At 40.1% G+C, this 23,406-nt stretch overlaps 1 protein-coding gene and 3 long non-coding RNA genes across 4 annotated transcripts in view; 3 read left to right on the forward strand and 1 right to left on the reverse strand.

The window, feature by feature from the left end:
* The first annotated feature begins 6,135 nt into the window (after positions 1–6,135).
* Positions 6,136–10,862, forward strand: LOC145437915 (uncharacterized). The gene is made up of 2 exons (XR_013914780.1): positions 6,136–7,110; positions 9,983–10,862. It is a non-coding gene; the product is annotated as an uncharacterized LOC145437915 (long non-coding RNA).
* Positions 7,183–10,492, reverse strand: LOC145437917 (uncharacterized). Its single transcript, XR_013914782.1, has 2 exons — positions 10,353–10,492; positions 7,183–9,949 (listed from the first exon to the last, which is right to left on the reverse strand). It is a non-coding gene; the product is annotated as an uncharacterized LOC145437917 (long non-coding RNA).
* Positions 10,863–15,612: 4,750 nt separating the features above from the next.
* Positions 15,613–17,877, forward strand: LOC145436864 (uncharacterized). Its single transcript, XR_013914451.1, has 2 exons — positions 15,613–16,128; positions 17,643–17,877. It is a non-coding gene; the product is annotated as an uncharacterized LOC145436864 (long non-coding RNA).
* A 3,271-nt stretch (positions 17,878–21,148) lies between these two features.
* LOC145437891 (uncharacterized) overlaps positions 21,149–23,406 on the forward strand; it is a 194,357-nt gene continuing 192,099 nt past the window's right edge. The window contains exon 1 of the mRNA XM_080315274.1: positions 21,149–21,166. The gene's annotated coding sequence lies outside the window, so the exon portion shown is untranslated. The remainder of the gene's footprint in view (positions 21,167–23,406) is intronic.

Consider the following 23,406-nt stretch of genomic DNA (forward strand, 5'->3'; position numbering starts at 1 on the left):
ATACACGAAACGACAGCAACATTAAAGGATCCATATCACGCGTGATAACAATTTATTCATGAAAACATGTTTATGCACAGACTGATGAATATACCATCTGCGTGCTTGCGAGGTCAACACCGACCATTCATTCAGCAATCATGCAACAAAATCTACAGAACATGCTATTCACTGTCAGCCAGTGTTGGGATCAAGTCACTGCCTTCTAGTCATTGCATATTTTGACGCGAGTCAAGTCAAGTCAATCGATTTTCAAAGGTGGCTCTTGTCAATTCAAGTCACTCGATGTTTGGAGGTGACTCGAGTCAAGTCTAGTCAAGTCACGAGTCAAGTCATAATTCAAGTCAAGTTGCCTTTTCGAAGGATGATTAGTTGATTACGTCATTGCATTTTGCTAGCTGTCTGAAATACAGATTGAGTGGTCATTGATTCTGAACCGATAAATATACACGCAAGAATTCGCTGTATCGCGCACATAAACGTAGAACTGTTAAACTACGTGATTAATCTTTTATAGCTACCATCTGATATAGAGAAACGAATTGATAAGATGCAATACATTACCCATTTACCTATTGATATAATACAACTCGAGCCTGCACCAATGGTTGAGGAGTCTATAAACTATATTCGAACTCACTTTCAATAAAACAAGAGGTTTGGCTAAGGTATAAGAACAAAAAGCAGAAATGAATATTTTGCTATTGGATTACCCTCCTACTAGTTGGCGAAAACGTAAGCCGTAACCTTCGATCACTTCGTTTGTGGTCAATTTATTTATGTGAAAACAATAAAGAGGCTCAGTAAAACACACGGTCATTGAATGATCGGTAGCTCTCACGGCTTACACCAGCGTTTCGCAAAAAATTCGAACATATGGAAGATACAGAGATTTTTATCGACACCGATTACTTGATGACTTGAAATTGACTCGTGACTTTCGCTCCGAGTCACGAGTCAATTCAAATTTCTGATGGGCCGAGTCAAGTCAAGTCAAGTCATTTTAGCAAAGTGACTCGAGTCAAGTCAAGACATACGAAGAAGGTGACTCGAATCTGACTCGAGTCAAGTCATGACTGCTCCCTTCAATACGCAAAGACGTGCTTCCTGCACTTCAACAAAGAAATCTTGTATAGGAATATAAGTCACATTGTGATTGTGGCTACGTGGGAAGAACGTCGAAGCGTTTGTTTGTTTTGTGGTATTGCTGGTGTTTGTCGACTGCTATGGTCATTTTCATCAGGCCGTTATATTTCATTATTTTCCGTAAATGCCGACTTATAGCACGGCTCACCTCTAGACTTTTTGTAAGACAGCGCTTACGTGGTGAGGTGGCGAGCAAGAGACTAGCACCCATTGGATTATACCACTGCGTTATATCGCTACGTCGAAGCGTTTTCATGAACACACAAACCAGCATGTCACTAGCATGTCACTATCAAGTCATGTGCAGTACGCTCGATGAAAAGCGCACTCTTTACTCCGACCGAATAACGGCTATAAATTCTGCTATTAGCAAACATCAGTTGAATAATTAAGCTGGTGCGACAAATACGAAAATAGTACGTGTACAATTTTAAAATAGTACATTGAATGCTATCTCATTTGAGATTACACTTTTTGCTAGTGGCGTCATGTTTTGTAATATGAATATTGATATAAGGTGTTCATTCCAATTCTCTACTAGTTGTTAAAGATTACCCCTCTCGATTGTCAGTCGATAATATATGGGTTCATTTCAATATGAATATACTATTCATATAATACATACATATTTAAAGAACACTTTGGTGCGGTAGCGACCGATACTTAAAGGGGCACTGCGCTCTAAAAATGATGTGGTCTCAAATGGAAGGTAGAAACGAACAAAAAATTTTGACCACAGCCATTTCCTTCAGAACGCCACCGTAATGGAGCTGCAAGTTATTGCAATTTCTAGAAGACCAGCTGCCGCGGCTGCTTAACCCGTTACATGGCACGATGTCGTCCTCGTCGCACTTGCTCGACGCGATAAGCCAGTCACGCAGAGAACGAAACTTAGACACATTTCCTTCATAACATCGGCTGACAACGGCCAAAAATTTTTGTTCGTTTTTACCTTCCATTTGAGACCACATCATTGTTAGAGCGCAGTGTCCCTTTGAGAACGCCTCGTATACCGCAACAGTAGACATGCAGAGCAATGACTGTGCCAAATAAGTAGCTTATGCCGCACTATAAACGTTGTGTTGACTGGGTGGTTTTTACAGGACCAATCAGCTACGAATTTCTGAAAATTTTTATATAACGTTTTGACGACCGAATGTAAAGATTTTTACAGGCAGTGGATGTTTGATTCATGATTAAAATATTTGCGAGTTAAAAACGCGAGGAATTTCCATAACTTCAAAAGTTCTCAATTTAAGCTGCTAACACCCACCATAATTAGCAAAATATGCTACTGATTTGGTTCTGGACATACGGCTAGCCGATTGAAAAGCTCATCAAGGGGCATTCCTTTTTTTATGCTAACAAAAATTTCGGATGGCTAACCCCATCACCATGAAATTTTCGCAGTTGTTAGATGTCGCTATGCTATAAACAACAAATTTTCGTTCTACCCTGCAGATTGTGGATTTTTTGGGATTTCAAGGAGAAAAATGCACCGACACGGGAAATGAAAAATCTTTTAAATGTGAAGCCCTTTTTCCAATCTAACGCCTTCTTTAGGAAGTACTAGGGCAGTGCTGTGCTATGCTAAAATTTCAAGGGTTATGTGAAACCCATCTCGGAAAAATTTCATTTCGAAATTTAAATATTCCAAAAAATCCCAAGTTTTGTTATAAATTTGCCGTAAGTTTACTGTGACCCCTACCTATCGACATGGTAGACCTAGGACTAAAAACTTTTAGCATAGCGCAGATCCGAATGTCATATTTCCAAAAACCCTTGCGTGAGTCATTTAGTGCAAATACTTCATTCAAATTCTTGGTTTACCAAAATGCGACGTAACAATTTTTTTTAATTGAGAAAAAGAGTCAAAAAGTAAAAAGTCAATTTAGAAGTGTTACCGATGTAATGATAAGAATGAGTACCAGAATGCTTGAATGACAACTGATAACAATGTAATAAATTTGTACCCGGAGATAATATAGATATAGATACATTTTCTAACGGTCAAACCATGAATTTTATAGAGTTATCGGAACTTGAACACCCCCCCTCATCAAAGAAAAATAAAATTGAAATTTCGCAGTTTTTAGTTATGATTTGGGTGCAATAAGGTGCAATGGGGTGACAGCAGAGATATAATGTTGTGGGATTTTTTTACAACTTCTTGATTTGCTAGTACCCTTAAGACATTTGCTGCGCGGATCTTGCCAGAACGGAGGAACCTGCCAAGCAAATTTGCGCGTGAACACGTAAAAATTGACTGGAATTGAAGGCTACTCTCATAAATACAAGATACCTCCCGTTCTCACGAGCGACGACTGAAACTGGATTCCTGTCAAATGTGGCAGAAATAACATAATGGACGTTTCTCAAGTATTACGCAGCGACTTCTTTTTGGCCTCATCAAAACGGAATAGCGAGCTAGATCTTGATCCGATTTGATAGCGGTCATTGCTGATTAAACAATCACTTGCGTCGATTCGGGTAAAGAGAACCTATGCTGTGTGCGGGATGCGGCGTGCCAGAAATAGTGGACCATTTCGTTCTGTAGTAATCTGAATGATTGTAATCAGCCTTATTTCGGCAATAACCATATTCTATGAAGAGTTTATGTATTCCGGTGTTTACGTGCGAAGAACGATGCCTGATGTCTGATCGATGCAACGTAATCCGTTCTCTCATTCATACCTTCATAAACACCACCCTGCTCCATGATCCTCTCACAATGACGTCCCGGCACCTGTCCTAGACGTGTTACTATGTGCTATCATCATGTTTGTTCTCCAATACATTGAGATTCAACTAAACATATTCGCCCTTTAAAACCAGCCATTGCGCTGCAATAACATTGATCCCCCTTTTTAGTACATAGTTGGTGAGTGACAATAATAATGAAGTAAAAAGAATAAGATTGTGCCAACATTGTGGATATCCATCAACTGCTTATAATGAGAATTCTAGCTGAGGTCGACACTTGGCTCTGAAAAATGAGGCTCACATACAGAAATTCATCGAGACCATGCCAAATAGTTCAACTCCAGAACCACTTGCATGTAAAAGTAAAATATTTATAAAGCCAATATCTTGTTATATGTGGAACACATGATGCCACAGCATACTTCGATATTAGTGAGTGAACGGAATAGCGACAATTATTTATGAGCCGACGAATCTTAGAAATATACGATATCACGAGCGGCGTCATCCAACGAACGGACCAACGTCAATTTAAATTTATATTTATGCATTTAAAAGCAGCAATAACCAATATAAATATTTATTTGAAATGCGATAACAAAAATGTTGTCCTTGCAAGAACAATATTCTCCTGTGCAATATTTCATTCCATATACTATAGGCCTAATTAGCATACTCGTATGTGTATCAGAAATTAATTGAACTATCCATTCCACAACAAAGCGACGACTTGTATAGGGAATCGGGAAGGCTCAGGACATCAATTATTCACCTGAAAACAGCGGAGCTTTTTATTTGACCACGGGACACACGCTATGGCATTGTGGTTACTTGCTGCACAGGTATCGACGTCATATCGCGATTTCATGATATCAATCTCAGCCACTTTTAAACTCCGACGCAAAGAAAGCAAATGTCATGCAGATCTTACTATGGCATTAAGACGTTCTGTATTGTCTCAGCAAAATTACTATGGTGCGCGTGTCGAGTATTGGCTATACCAGGGGTCGGGAACCTTTTTCGACCAGAGAGGTCTATTGACCCAATATTTTCAATTGCAACACCCAAATTCCATACATTTCAATCAACTGTTACGCCACATTTGAAAATTTCTGACGAAATGGTAGTACTACTATATGGGATTGGTTGTGTGCGCCATATTGTTCTGCCCACATGCGTAGGCGGAGTCAACAGCAGTACGTACCCATTGCAGGGTGTGATACGTCAGTGACGTGGGGTTATCTGGCCGGAAAGTGAGGCTGTGCCTCACATGTCGTCATGGATGAGTGAGGTAAAATTGTGAAACCCTTCATCGAACATTGGTATATTTCTTGATGTTTATGAATGAGAAGATTTTAAACATTTCTATTACTAAAATAAAGAAATTTTCATATTTATTGTTCTAAAATAAAGCGCGAAAGTTGATTAAGGCACAGATGAGGCACAGAATGGCCAAGCCACACCTGTGATAGCGCAACTAATCGCAAATACCTTGGAATTTATCATCACTGATATTATTCGAATGAAACTGTCTCGCTGGTTCTCAAAATCTAAATATTGATCGACTTCTAAAGTCTTCGGCGTAACATAACGCTACACACATACACATACGGCGGTTCTAGAAAGCTACTTACGCAAACGATAAAAAGGTTGGGTAGGTATCGCGTTGTCTTTAATTTTAATTTGTAATGGTTAATGCCAATTCTCAGGAAGTTTATTTATCGGCGTAGATCAGGAAGACAATGAGTATTTGAAAACAGCACTGTCCTGGAAATGTCGCCATGTCAGGATATCAATTTGCCATTTCAAGGTATCGTGCAATCCAAGAGTTCGAGGCACGCGATGGCGGGTAGATCGAAATCACAGGTGGTGTTTGACGCCCGCACGACAGCAACTTAAATTTGAGGAATTTGGGAAGCGGGGGTACGAGCCCCTAACCTGGTTTACCCCAATGTCTTGACCTCTCAAAGACATGTTTGTTTGCTAAAACAATGCACGTACCGCAATATATATATATATATATATATATATATATATAGCCCCGATCGACAACCGCTGGTATTAGGGGTTCAGCAGAGGTATCCCCGTTTTCGTCTCGTCGAACTGAACGCGACGATACCCGATTCGACGGCGTGGGACCTGGGGTTGACCCGGTATCGGCATTTGAAAAGTCGGTTTTTGCGTCCTAGGGGCTACCTAATTCGCAGAATCTAAAGACCGATCAGTAGCTTAGGAATAGCTTACTTTTATCACAAACAATTTAACATGCCGCCTTTCTTACAGAGATAGGCGCAATAGACACTTACGTGACCTTTGACACGAACCAATCAGGTTGCTGCAGGATGTAAACAAACATCAAGCCCGGGCAAGCTTACTATGAGCTCTTATGGAAAAGGGTTGAAAAATGAAGGTTTTTAGCAAAATTACATTGAATTGGAGATGGCTGGACCTGATGAATAGTAATAGCGCAGAGCTAGTATGTAGATGCAGCGTTTTAATCTAGAATGAACAATTTGAACATGAATGGTGGCAAGTGCGCATCAGCATGGTGTGTCCAAATGCATGGAGTTTTGACAACTTTTAGGATTAAGCAACGATTGATGTATACTATACTATCGGATTGTGGTAATGCATACTTGACGATTTCATAGGCTCAGGGCACGAGTAAAATCTCCAAGCATAATATCTCCTGTTCAGAAATATATGTTAAATATAGCCGCTGCCACACAGTACAATTTTGGTATATATTGATTGAAAGCTATGGATATTCTATCGGATTTTCGGATTTGAGTGGGACAGTATTTTCTTCTATCACCGCGGAGAAAGCTACGAAGCTACGTACACGACTTAGGGATAAAGATTGAGGAGACAATCCACTCTTATTGTGGAAGCAATATTCTAGTGAACAGCCAATGTTATCGCAGAAAAAACTTGCAGAAAAGTGAGATACCACACCTGATGGAAATATCTCGGAAAATCTAATATTGATTCGTCTTGCACTTGTAAAACAGGGTAAGTAAGGAAAAAGGCATTTCTTCAGAGACTCATGCAATAGATATTGTAACCATGGTTTTATTTTCAGATTAGGTTCTGATATGCTCTCATGCATATGCAGTTATGCAAGGATCAAGACAATCCAACACCTGAAGCTACAAGGGCTGAAAGACATACATTGTGATTTGCGTCAGCATCAGTGAGCTCGATCGTGATTGCCAAGCCATCTCTTGACCGTACTCGCAACCCATCAACTACTGCCTCTAGGTAGATTTTGGTGTGTCTGGTGTCTTCGATTTTATAACATTACACCAAACACAAATAATCCTACAACATCTGTACCTGGAGAACTGTTTATTCAACAAATTGGGCATCTACATGAGATTCAATGCACACCACACCACTGGAATATAGTATGTATAGACCAGTGTTGGGATGACTCGAGTCATGACTTGACTCGAGTCAGACTCGAGTCACCTTTTTCGCATGACTTGACTTGACTCGAGTCACTTTGCCAAAATGACTTGACTTGACTTGACTCGGCGTATCAGAAATGTGGATTGACTCGTGACTCGGAGCAAAATTCACGAGTCAATTTCAAGTCATCAAGTAGCCTAATGGGTGTCAATAAAAATCACTTTATCTTGGATATGTTCGGATTGTTCGCGAAACGCTTGTGTAACCCCTGTGACTGAGAGCGACCAATCATTCAATAAGCGTGCATTTCACCGAGCCTCGATTGTTCTTTCACAAATAGATTGACTGCAAACGAAGTGATCGAAGCTTAAAGCTTACGTTGTCGTAACTCTAGTGGTAAAGTAATAGAATAGCAAAATGTCTGTTTCTGTTCTCATCTTACCTTAACCAAACCGATTGTTTTATTGAAATTGAAGTCGAATATAGTTTATATAGTCCTCAACCATGGGCACAGGCTCGAATGGTATCATATCTATTTGTAAATGGGTAACGTATTGCATCTTATCAATTCGTTTCCCTATTCTCTATTTTGGCTGGTAACTATAAACTGAGGCTATGCAATTACGTAGTTTCACAGTTCTACGTATATGTGAGCCATAAAGCGCCTTCTTGCGTGTATATTTAACTCTATATTCGTTCATCGGTTCGAAATCAATGACCAATGACCACTCAAACTGTATTTCAGACAGCTAGCAAATTGCAGTGACGTAATCATTCCTCATACATACATCGAAAAGGCAACTTGACTTGAAATGTGACTTGACTCGTGACTTGACTTGACTTGACTCGACTTGACTCGAGTCACCTCCAAAAATCGAGTGACTTGACCTGACTCGAGTCACCTTTGAAAATCGATTGACTTGACTTGACTCGAGTCAAAATGTGCAATGACTCGAAGGTAGTGACTTGATCCCAACACTGGTATAGACATGCACTGTTGGCACACACTGACCATGGCACCATGCAATTAGGATCTGTAGCATGCTATTAGTCATTACGATATTCACAATGGAACTGAATTTGCACAAATGCTGAATATGTTGCGTCATTCATTTCTAATCTTGAATTAGAGTAAGCAATTAGTCCATATTCGGTTAGTTGATAGACAATGCTGCATATTATGACACCGGACAAAATTTCACACTCCTTGATTCTTCCGATCAGTTGTTTAATATGAATATGATGTCTCGTCATCTTTCTTGTTGCGGAACAGTTTGGCCCCGACATTTGACGATGTGCCAAATCATGTGCAGGAATATAAAATCTAGATTTAATTTCTTGATTTCAGGCTCAATTGCGAATCCCTTTTCTGCCATGATAGCATCTCTTAGTGCACCATAGCTCCATGTGAATAGTTCTCGCCAGTGTTGGGATCAAGTCACTACCTTCGAGTCACAAGTCATTTCGAGTCATTGCACATTTTGACTCGAGTCAAGTCGAGCCACGAGTCAAGTCACACACACCAATGAACGAATACAGAGTTATACACACAAGAAGGCGTTGTGTCGCTCACGTATACGTAGAACTGCTAAACTACGTGATTGCATAGCCTCAGTTTATAGTTAACATCCAAAATAGAGAATAGAGAAACGAATTGATAAGATGCAATACATTACCCATTTACAAATTGATATGATACAATTCGAGCCTTCGTCAATGGTTAAGGACTATATAAACTAGCCTATATTCCAATCAATTTCAATAAAACAAGACATTTGGTTACGGTAAAAATGTAGAACAGAAATAGACATTTTGCTATTAAATTACTTCACTACGGTATACTAGTTTACGACAACGTAAGCTGTAAGATTCGTTTGCGATAAAAATATATTTGTGAGAGAACAATGAAGGCTCAGTAAAACGCTCGATCATTGAATGGTTGGTCACTCTCACGGGTTGGTTGGTCACTCTCACCAGCGTTTCGTGAACAGTCCGAACATACAGTGTGCAAGATACAGTGGTTTTTATTGACACCGATGACTTGAGGACTTGAAATTGACTCATGAATTTTGCTCCGAGTCACTAGTCAATCCACATTTCTGACATGCCGAGTCAAGTCATTTTAGCAAAGTGTCATGACTTGAGTCATACCAACACTGGTTCTCGCACAAAAGTTAGTACACCACAATCCATCAATCCTTTCAAAGTTGTATGTGATTTATAGACAAAGATATTGTGAGCACGGCGGGGTTTGTCTTCATCAGTTCAGTACAGTCAATAATCATTCTAGATTTGAGAATTCGCGAATGGATGCAAATGCTGCATTTTTAAGAACCACATCTCTACATAGCCAAATCGAAATTTAATGAAGCAGTTACATACGATTCACCTAATGGTTTAATACTATGCTTACTACAATAATAGGAATTTGACGTCAGTAGGATAAGTCGGGCAATTCAGAAAGAATTTAATGTAGTCCAGTATAAAATTTCATCAGCTTCTCCACATCTTTTGACACTATGGTGCTCTGAGAGCTGAACTTCACTAGCAATAATTGTCCGTCAATTTGTAATTTTCCTGGAAGAGTTTCCTGTTTTGTGCTTCTATACTTCTTCCAGAAATTTGATTTTCTTGCGTTTTATCCCTCTACTTCCTCTTTCTGCAGCGTCATAAAGGATATCCATCAAGCCTGCATAAAATATATAATATGTTTATTTTACAGAGCAACAACACTGCTGTACAGGCACCCATCAAGGCGTGCTCGTGCGACTCATGTCGACCCCTACCAATGTCATCAACTATCCATCTTATCATTGAATATATTGCTTTCAACAATTTCAATCCATTTTACACCATCAAGCAACAACACTGGAGCGGAATAATATGAGACACACACCAAGTCGATTGTGGCATCAACAACGAAAGCGGTGTGACTGCATATCAGTTTGGACTCATTGTTCTATCTACTAAATTATGTGACGATTCAATATTTTTGGTACAATAATACATACGTCATTTTATCAATAAAATGAGAATTCAGACATTTTATCAATAAAATGAGAATTCAGATGACTATAAGGAAGTCCACATGCCTTTATCCAGATTTTACATTCTTCCATGCATGTTATTGGCTCTGGGAAAGGTAGAAGCGCACACCAGGAACGTTCTGGGTAGCAATCTCCAAGTTTCACCCGTAGGTAGGCTATTAGCAGTTTAGCTGCTGTGTTTATCCGGCATTTATCCTGATGGATTCAATACATGAGCTAGAACAAAAAATGGCAATTTCAGCTGTGGTCGGATCATGTTGCCTAACACATATATTATAGTAACATGTTGATTATAGAATATGCAGACAAGTGTCCAGTGTAACCAGGGTTGTAACCAAGTCACAAGTCAATCACACGTTTATAGTTTTGACTCGAGTCATTTTCAATTCACCACCGAGTCAAGTCCAAGTCAGCGATCAGAGGGCCGAGTCCACCATGACTCGAGTCGAGTCCAAGTTATTGTGTCGACTGATCAGTTGCTAAATCTTGCTGAATCCACTTTTTATAACTCAGTTTGGTGATATCGAATGGTTCGCATTTATAATACTAATTTTCCTCATTTTTAGCAGTTTCTGGTCGCGTTTTCAAGTATCAGTACCAATAGACGAAATCCCAATAGTGTGGTTACTTTACTATTCTTCGAAATTACAATAAAATGTCGGTCTTGGCCGTCAGAGTCTCGAGTCATGCACAATGACTCGAGTCCAAGTCAAGTCAATACACAGATTGATTCGAGTCGAGTCATTTCCGTATTTTAAGAAAATGAGTCGAGTCATCATAAAATCGTGACTCGAGTCGAGTCATGACTCGAGTCATTACAACCCTGAGTGTAACAGTATAATTTGCTAGATAGTGATACAGACTGTTCCGTATATGATTCCCTAAATAGAACGCATATAACACCGAGCACACATAATGAATACCCCACCTATGCTGACTCAAGATTCCTCTAATACATGCTATTCGGTACGACAATCCTATAGTATTGTTTACGACTAATGATAACACCGCAATAGTTGTTTCATCCGAAAAGTTGTCAGAAATCCATTCATTTGGACATACCGTGCTGATGGTTGCTTGCCACCATTCAGGTTTATTCTAGGTTATAACACTGCAAATACGTACTAGCTCAACGTTATTACCATTCACCAAAGCCAGCTATCCCCAATTAAATGTCATTTTGCTAAAAACCTTCATTTTTCAACCCTTTTCCATAAGAGCTCATAGTAAGTTTGCCCGGGCTTGATGTTTGTTTACATCCTGCTGCAACCTGATTTGTTCGTGTCAAAGGTCACGTAAGTGTCTATTCACAAAGTTGAATTAGGCCGATGACTTTAGTATTGTATACGTATACGCGCGAGTAATTGCGCTTTATCAACTGGTAAAGTCTTATGTCCGCTGTTTGAAAGATTCGTCTCAGCGTATTAGCAGGTTATTGTAAATGGACGTTACTTTGAAAGCTGTACTATGAATCAACAGCTCATGGCCCTCTAGTTTCATGACAAGTATATTAGCATGAATCCTAAACACGAATCTTATATGAAAAGTTAGACGCAAACATGCGTGATGGAGTTACTTCCCAATCAGTGTTTTCGTCGAACGATTCGTTCTGCGTATTGAAGAGTATTCTACATAGCTGCTGAATTATGCGTACAATAGCGTACAAATTTGGATCGCCACGCTGACTTCTTTTCCATGACAAAAAGTGAGTATTAAGTATAGAATGCATTTCCCTTCTGTTATAAGTGTTATATTTCGTAAATACTGGACAGGACAGTCGCCAAACGGAGGCTGCGTCCTGTGATCTTTCGCTCACTAATTCAATTCAGGTCGTGGTAGATTTTCACTGCGTAACGCGCTTTCTGACAGATTATTAAACGTCTATGTGAGTAGCAACGGATTTAGAATCTTCCTTGAAAACGTGTTCACGCTGTGTGAGAGAGCACATAGTCACGATAACATCTGCCTTTTCGTTTTATTGATTCTTTTCAAAATCAAGCGTGTGGCCTATATGATAAAGCTCCATCTTGATGAAGCAACCGATCATGATGCATTTTTGATTTGAAATTTACTGGAGTTGTGTATAATCTTCAAACGTGTGTACTCTGCATAGTGTGCATGGAGTTAACAATTTGGCATTAGATCGCTGCCTTGTTTCTCAGCCACAGCAAACAATCGAGACGTCAAGATAGCTGGGAAGACACTCTAATGAATTTGCCGTCAAGCAATTCTTTTCAATGCGTGAACCGAGCGAGATAGTGTAATGGTTATGCGTCCGGCTTCTCGAGCGGTAGGTCGTGGGTTCGATCCCCGGCCGGGTCATACCAAAGACTCGAAAAATGGTATCCGCAGCTATCCTGCTAGGCGCTCAGCAATCACGGATAGCATGGAGGAGAAAAAAAAACGGGGGCGCAGACTAGATGACCTCATGGGGCCGTATCGCAACTCCGTCGCCAAAGCATCTCGATGGTGCAGGCGAGAAAGAATATCATATCTCTCTCTCTGACCGATAAGTGCCTGCGGAGGCTCCATTATAACCAGACGCAAATGTGAAAACATCACTCCATAGTATGTCATAATGATCAACGATGATGACGTTAGGCTCTGATCACTTAAACATCAGACTGTCAATGTCAATATCTGTAATGTTGCCTTGGCTTGAACGGAAGGGGCCGTAATTGATAGCCGAATCTGACTGCTTCTTACCGTGTGTTGATATAAGGAAACTAGAGAATATCTGTACCCATGGAAAGTCTTAGTTAGTGCAACGCATATAATGTAAGATTATCGGTTATAAGCCTAGCCTATACTGAGCGTTGTAACCGGCGCATTGTGCGAAACCGACAGTCTGGGTATTTACAGCTGATACCACAATATGTCTGATAGGTGTTTGAATGGACACTCTCCTGCCGCAGCATTGTGACGTTATGAAATGACAAAACAAGTCAACTTTGCAGTTGGCTGCTTTCCAATCCTATATCGCCACATTTCAGTCTGATCATCATTATTTGTTTATGTTAGCTTTGCAGAGTCATTTTATCCTTGTATGTGATGACGAATAAACGAGTTTGATTTTTCAATCAACACTGCTGCATGGTATGAGCGGATGACATGAGCTACGTCAGTTGAATTTAATGTTAATAGTACGCTTGATTGATATCACGCGTTTTCAACCCAGATATGCGTTTCTGGTGAAGATGATAGGGTGATTACAATCATTTAAGGAATTGCCACAAACTTACGGAGGTATGGAAAGCTGATTGAGGTCACATGGTCCGTTGAACCTTGCGCATAATTCGAAAAGTACGACGAGATATATTGTTATTATGCTACACTTTTAGAAATATTCGTAGATTTACCCAAATTATACCGGTAAATTTGTCCCGTCAGTTATATTAACGGTAAATCCCCGTTAAATTAATATACGGGCACGTCAAAAGTAAATTCACTTGTTTTTAAAGGTTAAAAAAATTACAGATTAAGTTCGTAGAAGCAATTTACGGGATAACCAGTATTTCAGATTTACTTTTTGATTTGTAAAAGCAATTTACTGGATAATCAGTATTCAGGATTTACTTTTGCATTCGTAAAAAAGATTTACTGGATAATCATTATTTGCAACATTGCTATCGCACTTACAATTCGATCATTTTATACGCTTACGGTCTTATTATGGACATATATATGTGATTTTCGTCATTACATCATGTTTCAATCATCAAGCAAATAAGGACATCGATGGCCGTGTTGAATGCTAATCGGTGAATGGTATCCGAACATTTGGGCATTGCAGATACCATCGTTTATATCAGGGGTCTCCAACACGCGGCCCGCGGGCCGCATGCGGCCCGCGAGGTCCTATTTTGCGGCCCGCGACCTGATTTGAAAAAAATTCAGAAAAACGCTTAGTAAATCATGTTGAAACGCTAAAATTGATTTCAGTTGAAACATAATGTTGTTGTTTTTCAAAGTGAGCCATTCTATGTGCCCACTATCACTATTACTCACTAGTTGATACGGCTTCGGCATGGTAATATCATTCCATGGATGAGGAATTTGCTGGTACGAATGGGCATATAGCCTTGACGTGCAATGGCCCACCACTGCCAAGACCGAGACGCCTGCAAAACGACTTCGGGCGCTCCAAAAGACCATGCTTTACGAGGAGATAGTTGTCTAGCAAGTAGGCCTACCGTGTATAGCTAACCCCAATATTGATTCTTCAATCCATGGGTGGCCAATCTGCAGCAGTAGAAGGAAAATTATGCGGCTGTCGACACTTGTAATAACAACCCTAAGTTTTCACAGATACCCCCTGCATCAGCTGTATCTGGGAATCTGATCACATTGGCCGAGAAAGGATAAATATTTTATAGTAATATGTGAAACTATACTAATATTTATTGACGAAATTCACTCATGAACATGAAAAATTTTTCGCGCTTCGCGCGACTACAGATTGGTTCTCTGTGGCTCTTTACAACATAACTACTAACGATTTGGTGCGCATAGTAAGCCGATATGTGCATATAGATTAGTTCGGAGTGTACTGGCAATGGACATGGACATGATAACGTGGGTATTTGGCCCCAGCTAGTTTATCACGACTAACCACCGGTATGCGGCCGCAGGCTACATGAGTACGCGAAATGCGGCCGTGAATTACAAAAATGTTGGCCACCCGTGTTTTAGCGGCTAAAGAGTGTTGTCATTGTCAGGTATCGTGTACAGCTCATAGTCCAAAATATAATGACATTGATGATCATGATACTTTTTGTTGTATTTGTGTTTGTTCAATAAAATATTAGTTCTTTTGTGGTGACTATAACCGTCGCCTATGTTAGAAAGCACAGCATTGTAATAACGTAGAGTTAACAGACGTGGTTGTTGAACTGCGTTGCCTACTTTTATATCGATATTGATGTCATGCGGCCCGCGGCCTCCAGGAATTTGGAAAAGTGGCCCGCGACCTATTTTGTGTTGGCGACCCCTGGTTTATATCGATTTATAAATAGTATTATTTGAGACATCAAGGTCATGCCAAGCGAATTCGGTATGTTATGTAGTTTTACTGCAGGTATGATCTTTTGTGTAATTATCTGCTGGACCAGTTCTGCCACCATTGTAGACTCCTTAACGCATGTATGATGCAAACTATATATCGAAACACTGGTGCTGGCGTATAGCCGCCTTGCTCCTTTGCCATTGCGACGAGAGTAGTATACGTCCTTTACCTTTTTCCTGCGAATAGCCTTATGAATTGTTTGATCATGAATTCGTAACTTCTCGAGCGAACAGTACATTATGACGTCATACATATTCCAGACGTAGCGGCGTCAGACGTCAGACATATCTGAGCACGTGCGGCTGAATGTTCCGAGATAGATATTATATCAACGCGATGTTTTCGTATTGGATAATAACGAGATGCGTTGCAGTAAGATATTGAGGGTTTCGAAGCCACAGCTTAACTTTAGCTTTAGAATATTGCAGTTGTTGATAGTAGATATTGTAGGTATAGCAGTATCCGAGCTCAAACCTGGCAAGTTGCTCTCAGTCCTGTTTCTGAAGGCGTATCTATTTTCGTTACAGTTTAATGGTGACAGAAGCTATGGCTTATAAGAATGTATTATATTTTCTGACATTGAACTACACGAAAATGGAAGCGTTATGACATTATGAATCATGACGCCGAATGCTTGTGTGATAGATCATTTCGCCTCTCGCTTAGTAGCACGGTGCCGTGCGAAATACGTTGGACGTGCGATGCAAAGGAATATTGCCAGAAAAGTTTGCAATCACGCTGGAAAAGATGATTCAGGTACGAAGTCCTAGGCCAGGGGTATCAAACTCAATTTGCGTTGCTGGCCGGATTCAAACCTTCAAACCGCTCGCGGGCCGGATCAGCAGTCAAATCATTCCAAAATGTTACGGTACCTCAAAAGGCCCACCCTTACTTTTCGCTTGAATAGTTTATTATCGATGCTGTATACATTTTGGTATATTACATAACATTCACGATCATATCATATGGATATATTCTAGCAGCACCTTTACTCGCAAACAACGGAATTTTGGAAAAAATTCAATGAATGATCTTTTGAATTCAACCGCTAAGACATTGACTCTAACGACGGAATAAGCTGACATATTTGTATGCTTCCTTTGTTTTATTCGTAATCTGCCGTTTACTCGGCGTATACGTTTTAAGGAACACAAGTGATTTAATTGTAAACGCAGACGTTGGAATTTGGCTCATTATTAGGGCTGGGCAAAATCGAGTACCTCAGTGATTCGATTCTGAATCATGTAATATGCTTCGAGTCGAGTCGAGTAATCGAGTATCACTCATTATGACGTCATAGCAGAAGGTATACGTCAAAGTTCAAATATGTAGCGTTTATGCCCCCACAAAGAATATAATGCCTATTTTCCATCTCATAAAATGATACTTTGGTATTTTTTCGACCATATCGATTTCATTTCCTTTGGTGACAATGTTGTGGGATAGTCATGACTTCGGAAATGTGCTACGTCCAGTAACCTTCGTAGCTTTGTACTATATTTTCGTATGCTACGATACCGCCAATAACGGTTTCAAGGCTTCAACAATGGATATTGGTATCGAAACTATTATTCTCGTTGATTCAGTGCCGAGAAGCGTACTCGAATAAATCGTATTTTACTACTCGACTCGAATCATTAAAATTAATACTCGATTCAGATTCGAGTACTCGAATCATTGTGCCCAGCCCTACTCATTATTAATCGTCATTCGGGTTTCTCTGTCTGTCTGGGGCCTTTGAGTAGAAGTGATACAGCAGTGCGACCAAATATATTACTTTTTCTTTTTCACTATTATATTCTCCATGCGACCTGCATATAACAGTTTCTTTTTCACTTTACGAAGAACTACTTTATGTCTAATTTTTTCATAAAAATCTGAACTCAGTGTTCACTTTTTGGATCTTGGGAATTGGATGTCAGTATCACCAGCTTGTTCCTGATGATGACTAGAGTAAAGCCATAACACCAGCGCCGGATAATTATATTACGGCCTATGATATTGACATTTGTGGCCTTGCGAGAACTCCGGGAAGTATTTCTTACAATAATATCTCAACAAATGTGCTGGGAAATACTGGGGTTTTTCAAACTACTCAGAATTGCTTTGCAAGCTACATGTGGCCTGCGGGCCGTATGTTCAACACCCCTATCCTAGGCCAACATTATTCGAGAAATTGACAAGAATATGAAAAGTCGCAGTATGTCATACTATACCGTCTCAAAGTTTCAAATTGTAAATGTATTGATGACTGCCTAATTTTTGTTCAGATTATAGAAGAACCTACAAAAGAGCATGGCCCGAAGTACAGTCCTTCAACTGCTGCTGAAGTTTTGATGAAGCCCTCTTCATTCAGGCGACTGCTGACTGATGATCTCCACAAGATAGACTGGATTTTCGTCACATTCACTTTTTTTTACGTGTTCCCGCATCAAATAAACCTGATTCAAATTTACTGGTCTCAGGAACGTAAAACTGCTGCAAGGGACCAGACGAGTATATTGATATTACAGCAGATTTCTGTTACGTTTAGTAACGGAAATTTTCCGTAAAATTTTCTACGGTCAGCATATGTAAAATCATAATACGAGGAGAGTTATTTCGAATTTACTGGTCTCATCAGCGTAAAACTGCTGCACTGGACCAGACCAGTAACTTGGTATTACAGCCGTTTTCCGTTACTTCAAGTAACGGGAATTTTCCGTAGAAGTTATAACTGTCAGTCTTAGTAAAAATAAATTACGGTCAATATTATTTACGGGAAAATATTTAGCATATTTACTGGTCTCAGAGTCGTAAAACTGCTGCCAGGACCAGACCAGTAATTTGGAATAGAATATTTTTAACAGTGTAGTCGGTGCTGTTCTCCTCTCTCTAGCAACGAAATTATTGTGGATGTGGGGAGGGATGATTACACCCGCGGCCATATTAGGTCACATTTTATATTTATCTGTTCCAGATTGACACGACATGAATATTCGGCGCCAGCAATTTAGGTACCCGGACAAACACATTTTTATATCGAAGTTTACGGCCAACATAAGGGCAATCCTTTTCGGCTAATGTTTTCTTGCTGACGATCTTTTTGGCTCACTTCTCTGAGACCCATGTTGGCCCAAACTTTATATGCCCTCTTACATCGTGGCGTGGTAATGGCCAACGCTTAGATGCCTACGTCCATAAATGATGCGTATTTTTGTGGAGGAAGGGTGCCTAATAATCAAGACATTTATCTACATGAAATCGCGTACAGCGCGAGAAAAATTAAAAAGTTAAAAAATTTTCAAATAAATAACGAATAATTATTGTTCATTGTTCATTCACGAAATAATTTTTGGAACCATTCGAGCTCGTCCTCCCCCAAGCGGGGTAGGAATATCTGGATGTGGCAGGAATGGGGGGAGATAGCGTAGCAGTGATGCGTGCGGCTTTTTGATCTGTAAATCGTTGGTTCAATCCCCGGGCGGGTCAGACCTAAGATTCGAAAACTGATATCCACGGTATCCGATGGTTAAGATAAAAATAAGTTTGTTCGCTTTCTCTCTTTCTCTCTCTTGAGCATTTGCAAGGTGAATCCTTTCTCATTAGAGCAACAACCCTCCTTGGTTTATCTGGGCTACTCCTCCGACAAAGACATGGATTTGCGAATGCCAGGAAAGCGAACACTGAATTGCAAGGACAAGCAACTGAAACACAGCTGAAGAGATCAAAATAGAAGCCAATCATCTTGGCGATTAGGCCGAGATGGATGCTATAGATCAGTGCTTTTCAACCTTTTTGAGCTTCATTCGCACACGCCTACCGAAAATTGCTATACAAAAAGAAGATATTCTATTCAAATGTGCAACAAATTGCCTACCATAGCTGTTACGCCATGAAGTGTCTCATTAAAAAGGCAACTCTTTTCCCTCGTTTTGATTTCAACTATTTTACTAAAACGCTTCTCGGCAGATTTTATACAATAACGCCGACCATAGTGCTTGGATGGCCAGGTCGTAAGAGCTGTTCTGCACTCCTATCCAAAAGGCGAATGAAAAACGCTTGCTGGCAGAAATCGTTTTTGAGAGATGACACAAAGGTCCCGGAGGCTCCAGGTTGTCGAAAAGGTGAAAAATCCACATGCTTGGGTTGAGGTTTGTACCTGATGTCTTGGAAAATAAGCTCCAATACTGTCAAGGGGAGTAGGCATATTAGAGCTCGCTACCTTATGAAACGTTGCTTCATCATGAGTTATGATTTTTTTCGATATCCCATTTTCTGTCTCGCGAGTATATGAGAAGATCAAACAAAGTCACGATATTGTTTGATCGACTCTTTAGTTCAATCTTACTTGAATATTCATAGCAGTTTAATAACCTTAAACCAGATTTTTAGACTTCCACCAAAATCTGAATTTTTGTGGCATCTCCCAACCCGAGCCTCACCTATGAAAAGGAATTAATTTTTAGTATTAGAGTAGTATGCTTCGATTTTACGAGCACGTATGACATACAGAACGCGCACACCACAATTCTACCAAACACAGCTCTATAAAATATGTCTGGCGCACGCGATTTCAAATCAGGGTGAAGTAAATTTCTCTGCGTGTTGCATTTGTACTTGTCTACTCAGATTGCAAGAACGGGACTATTCCGTGCCGACAACTGCTGAGCATATCCATATCGAAAGGTTTGGCCTTTAAGCGACGTTGATTTTTGACCAAGGTTTTGTAGCGGCTGATGTTTTTGGCACCGTATTTTTTCAGCGGCTCCGCATTTCATCAAAGGTGTTGGCCGAAACTTCACGCGTTGATGTGATCCTACGCAGAAGGTGTTGGCCTCAAAATGAATGAATCTCATAGGCCTGAACTCGCTTGTTGCACACCCCTACACTAGTTCATCCCAACGGTCTTCGTCCAAATTTTCCAGAAGAAAAAAAAATTGGACAAATCTTATCATGAATTCAAACCAAAGGTCCGCTGATTCTTATGGTCAAGCCATATTTTCTGCTTGTCTCGCTTATTGACTACAGTACCCAACACCGTGCCCTTGGATATGTAAAAACTATGGCAGGATCTTTGCAATAAATTCAACAAATATAACTGTATGTCTGCGACTGCACCAGCTTCTAAACCAGGCTTTTGATTACGTAATAATTATAATGCGAAAGCTATAATTCATTACGGCTTGTGAGGGCTCCGATTAGTGGTGCGTCAAATTAAACATTTTTCTACAATTGCGTCTCAACTACAAACACGGCCCTTGCATTTTCTATTAGGTTTATTTGAATTATTCCACGTCAGAAAAATGAACAATTATTCACGATTTTCATTCGCACTCATCCGTATTTTTCATTCGCACCGTTCGCACCACCTTCGTCATTCGGACTGCAATTTTTTTCATTCGCACCAGTGCGAGCCGTCACACAGGTTGAAAAGCACCTGCTATAGATTAATAATAACCGTGCTTGGTAGTTTTAGCATTCTCCTCTCTGTCCAATATGTCGCAATGCATCTTTTGTACCGCATTGCACATTGTCTGGCTTGAGCGGAAACAATAATTTGAGCTAAATTAGAAATAAAAGTCGGGGTCCGCGGAGGCTCGCGACGGTTCAAAAGGGGTCCGCAAAGACATGAAAGAATGAGAATAACTGACTCAAGGTATATGCCTTACGCTCGCAACTGACAGAGCATCTTAAAGCTGTCTTGACACAAGCAAATCAACGACCTATCAGATCGATATATTGGGTGCGTAAAATACTACAGAATATTTATCATGCTATAACCAATACATACATTTGATGGAGTTGTATTAAGGTAAAGCAAGGATTCTTTTTCACAATATGTATCACGAGTGTTAAACAACAAAATTTAATGATGGTATAGTGCCCTTTCGCCTTTGCTAAGAGCTAATCAGGGCCCAAATATTAGGAGTCGACATTAAAATCGTACGATCCGCGGTGTCTACCAAGATCGCAACTAGAACTTATGTCGAGTCATCACAATGGTAGTCAGCATTTTTTATGTCGTCATTTTTTAACACAGTGTATAAAGTTTTAAAATCCCTATATATACCGGAATGCTCTAAACCAGGGGTCACCAACACGCGGCCCGCGGGCCGCATGCGGCCCACGAGGTCATATTTTGCGGCCCGCGACTTGATTTGAGATTTCGGAAGAAAGCTAAGAAAACATTTTGCAAATACTGAAATTGACCTGCAATGGCCAAAATACTGCCAAGACCATGACGCTTAGAAAACGGCTTAGGACAGTGGTTCTGAAACTCTGTGGCGCGTCCCCTTGTGGGGGCGTGCAACCATCTGAAGGGGGCGCGGAGCTGCAGTCAACTGAAAAAATTTTCGCGCTGCGCGCGATTTACCTCCAGTTAAGACTTATAGTTATTGCTCTGTGTACAGTCCCGAATCCATATTATAGAATTATCTCATCAACATTCATAACCATCCATGCCATTAAACTATCCGTTCGGATTGCTAGCTTAATGGATGCATTTTGTGATGTGACAATAAGGGGTGACGACAATTTTCAGTATCATAAAGCTGGACATGTCTAAAAAGGTTTGAGAACCACTGGCTTAGGGCTTCTTCACAAGATCAAGCTTTACGTGGAGATGGTCTTTCATCTAGTAACGTATCTTGGTAGCCTCAAAAAGTGTTTCAAGGCATCGTACACAGCTCAGAGTTCAAAATAAAATGAAATTGATGACGGTGATATTCTGTTCTATTTTTATTCATTTAATAAAATGTTACTTCTTTTGTGATCACTATGCCCATCGCCTATGTTAGGTAGCACAGCGTTGTACTGACGTAGAGTTTTGAAACGCGGTTATACCTACGTTATATCGATATAGAATTCATGCGGCCCGCGGCCGCTACGAAATTTGAAAAGTGGCCCGCGACCCCTGGTCTAAACTGAGTGAATCCTAAACAAAAACTATCATGTATGCAAAGCGGTGTCAGTTTATACACGCGAAAAGTGGAAGAAATTCCCCCCTATTTGGTTGTCGACCTAATGCCACTTTTCAAAATACGGGGTTTATACAGGGGTCAAAATGTCGCCATCGTAACTCGAAATTCCTGCTACTTCATGGTTTGATTTCTTTTGCAAGGGACAAATGAGGGACTAATAAGTGAGGTCCCAGACGATAGCAACCGAGGGAAAAATGTCGCCAAGAATTAGGGGGACACAAAATTGTCTCCCAATTTTTTCGTCCCCCAACTACTACAAAATTAAGTACGATTGTCTCCCAAAGTAGCCTAATAGGTAAATATATAAATATATATATATATTTAAGAAATTTAGCAAATATTTCATGCAAAGAACGATTGCTCAAGTATAGCTGCGACCCAAATTTAAATCTTTAGCCATTTATAATTTGAAAACCCCTGTGAAATAAGAACTAGGCGTACTTTCCACCGCGTCATGCCCTCTGAACCTAATTATTTCACCAAGTCGTTTATAACTCATAGTAGGACACGATACTTACTAGATTATAAAGCAGACCACAAGATGTGAAATGTAAATGAAGTTACAGGCCTGTCAACCTCTATAGCCTTTGTCCTACTGCATATTTGTAAACCGCTAACAGGCGGCATGGGTACAATTGTACCCACTTACATTTTCCATTGAAATTTCCAAGTTAGTTATATTTTTTGTACGGTATGCGGTATTTATTGGTCAGAGCGTTTAAATACTGTGCTCTAGGGAAGTATAGCACGTGTTGCTGCACCAGTTCTCTCTCCATTCCCCTTTTATTTTTAAGATCCTTCCTGCCCCTGCGATCAGCTATCGTCTTGCCAGTCGTTCCACTTCGTTTCCTCTCCCTTCGTCTCTTGCCTTAGATAAGACAAGGCACGTGCAGTATTAGAGTTTTTGATTATATTTGAGTCAGTGTTGGGATGACTCGAGTCAACTTTTTCGAATGACTTGACTTGACTCGAGTCACTTTGAAAAAATGACTTGACTTGACTCGGAGCTTCAAAAATGTGCATTGACTCGTGACTCGGAGCAAAATTTACGAGTCAATTTCAAGTCATCAAG

The sequence above is a fragment of the Botryllus schlosseri genome, chromosome 4 (assembly GCF_051294905.1).
Source record: "Botryllus schlosseri isolate E-star chromosome 4, Bs_hap1, whole genome shotgun sequence".
Classification (NCBI taxonomy): Eukaryota; Metazoa; Chordata; class Ascidiacea; order Stolidobranchia; family Styelidae; genus Botryllus; species Botryllus schlosseri.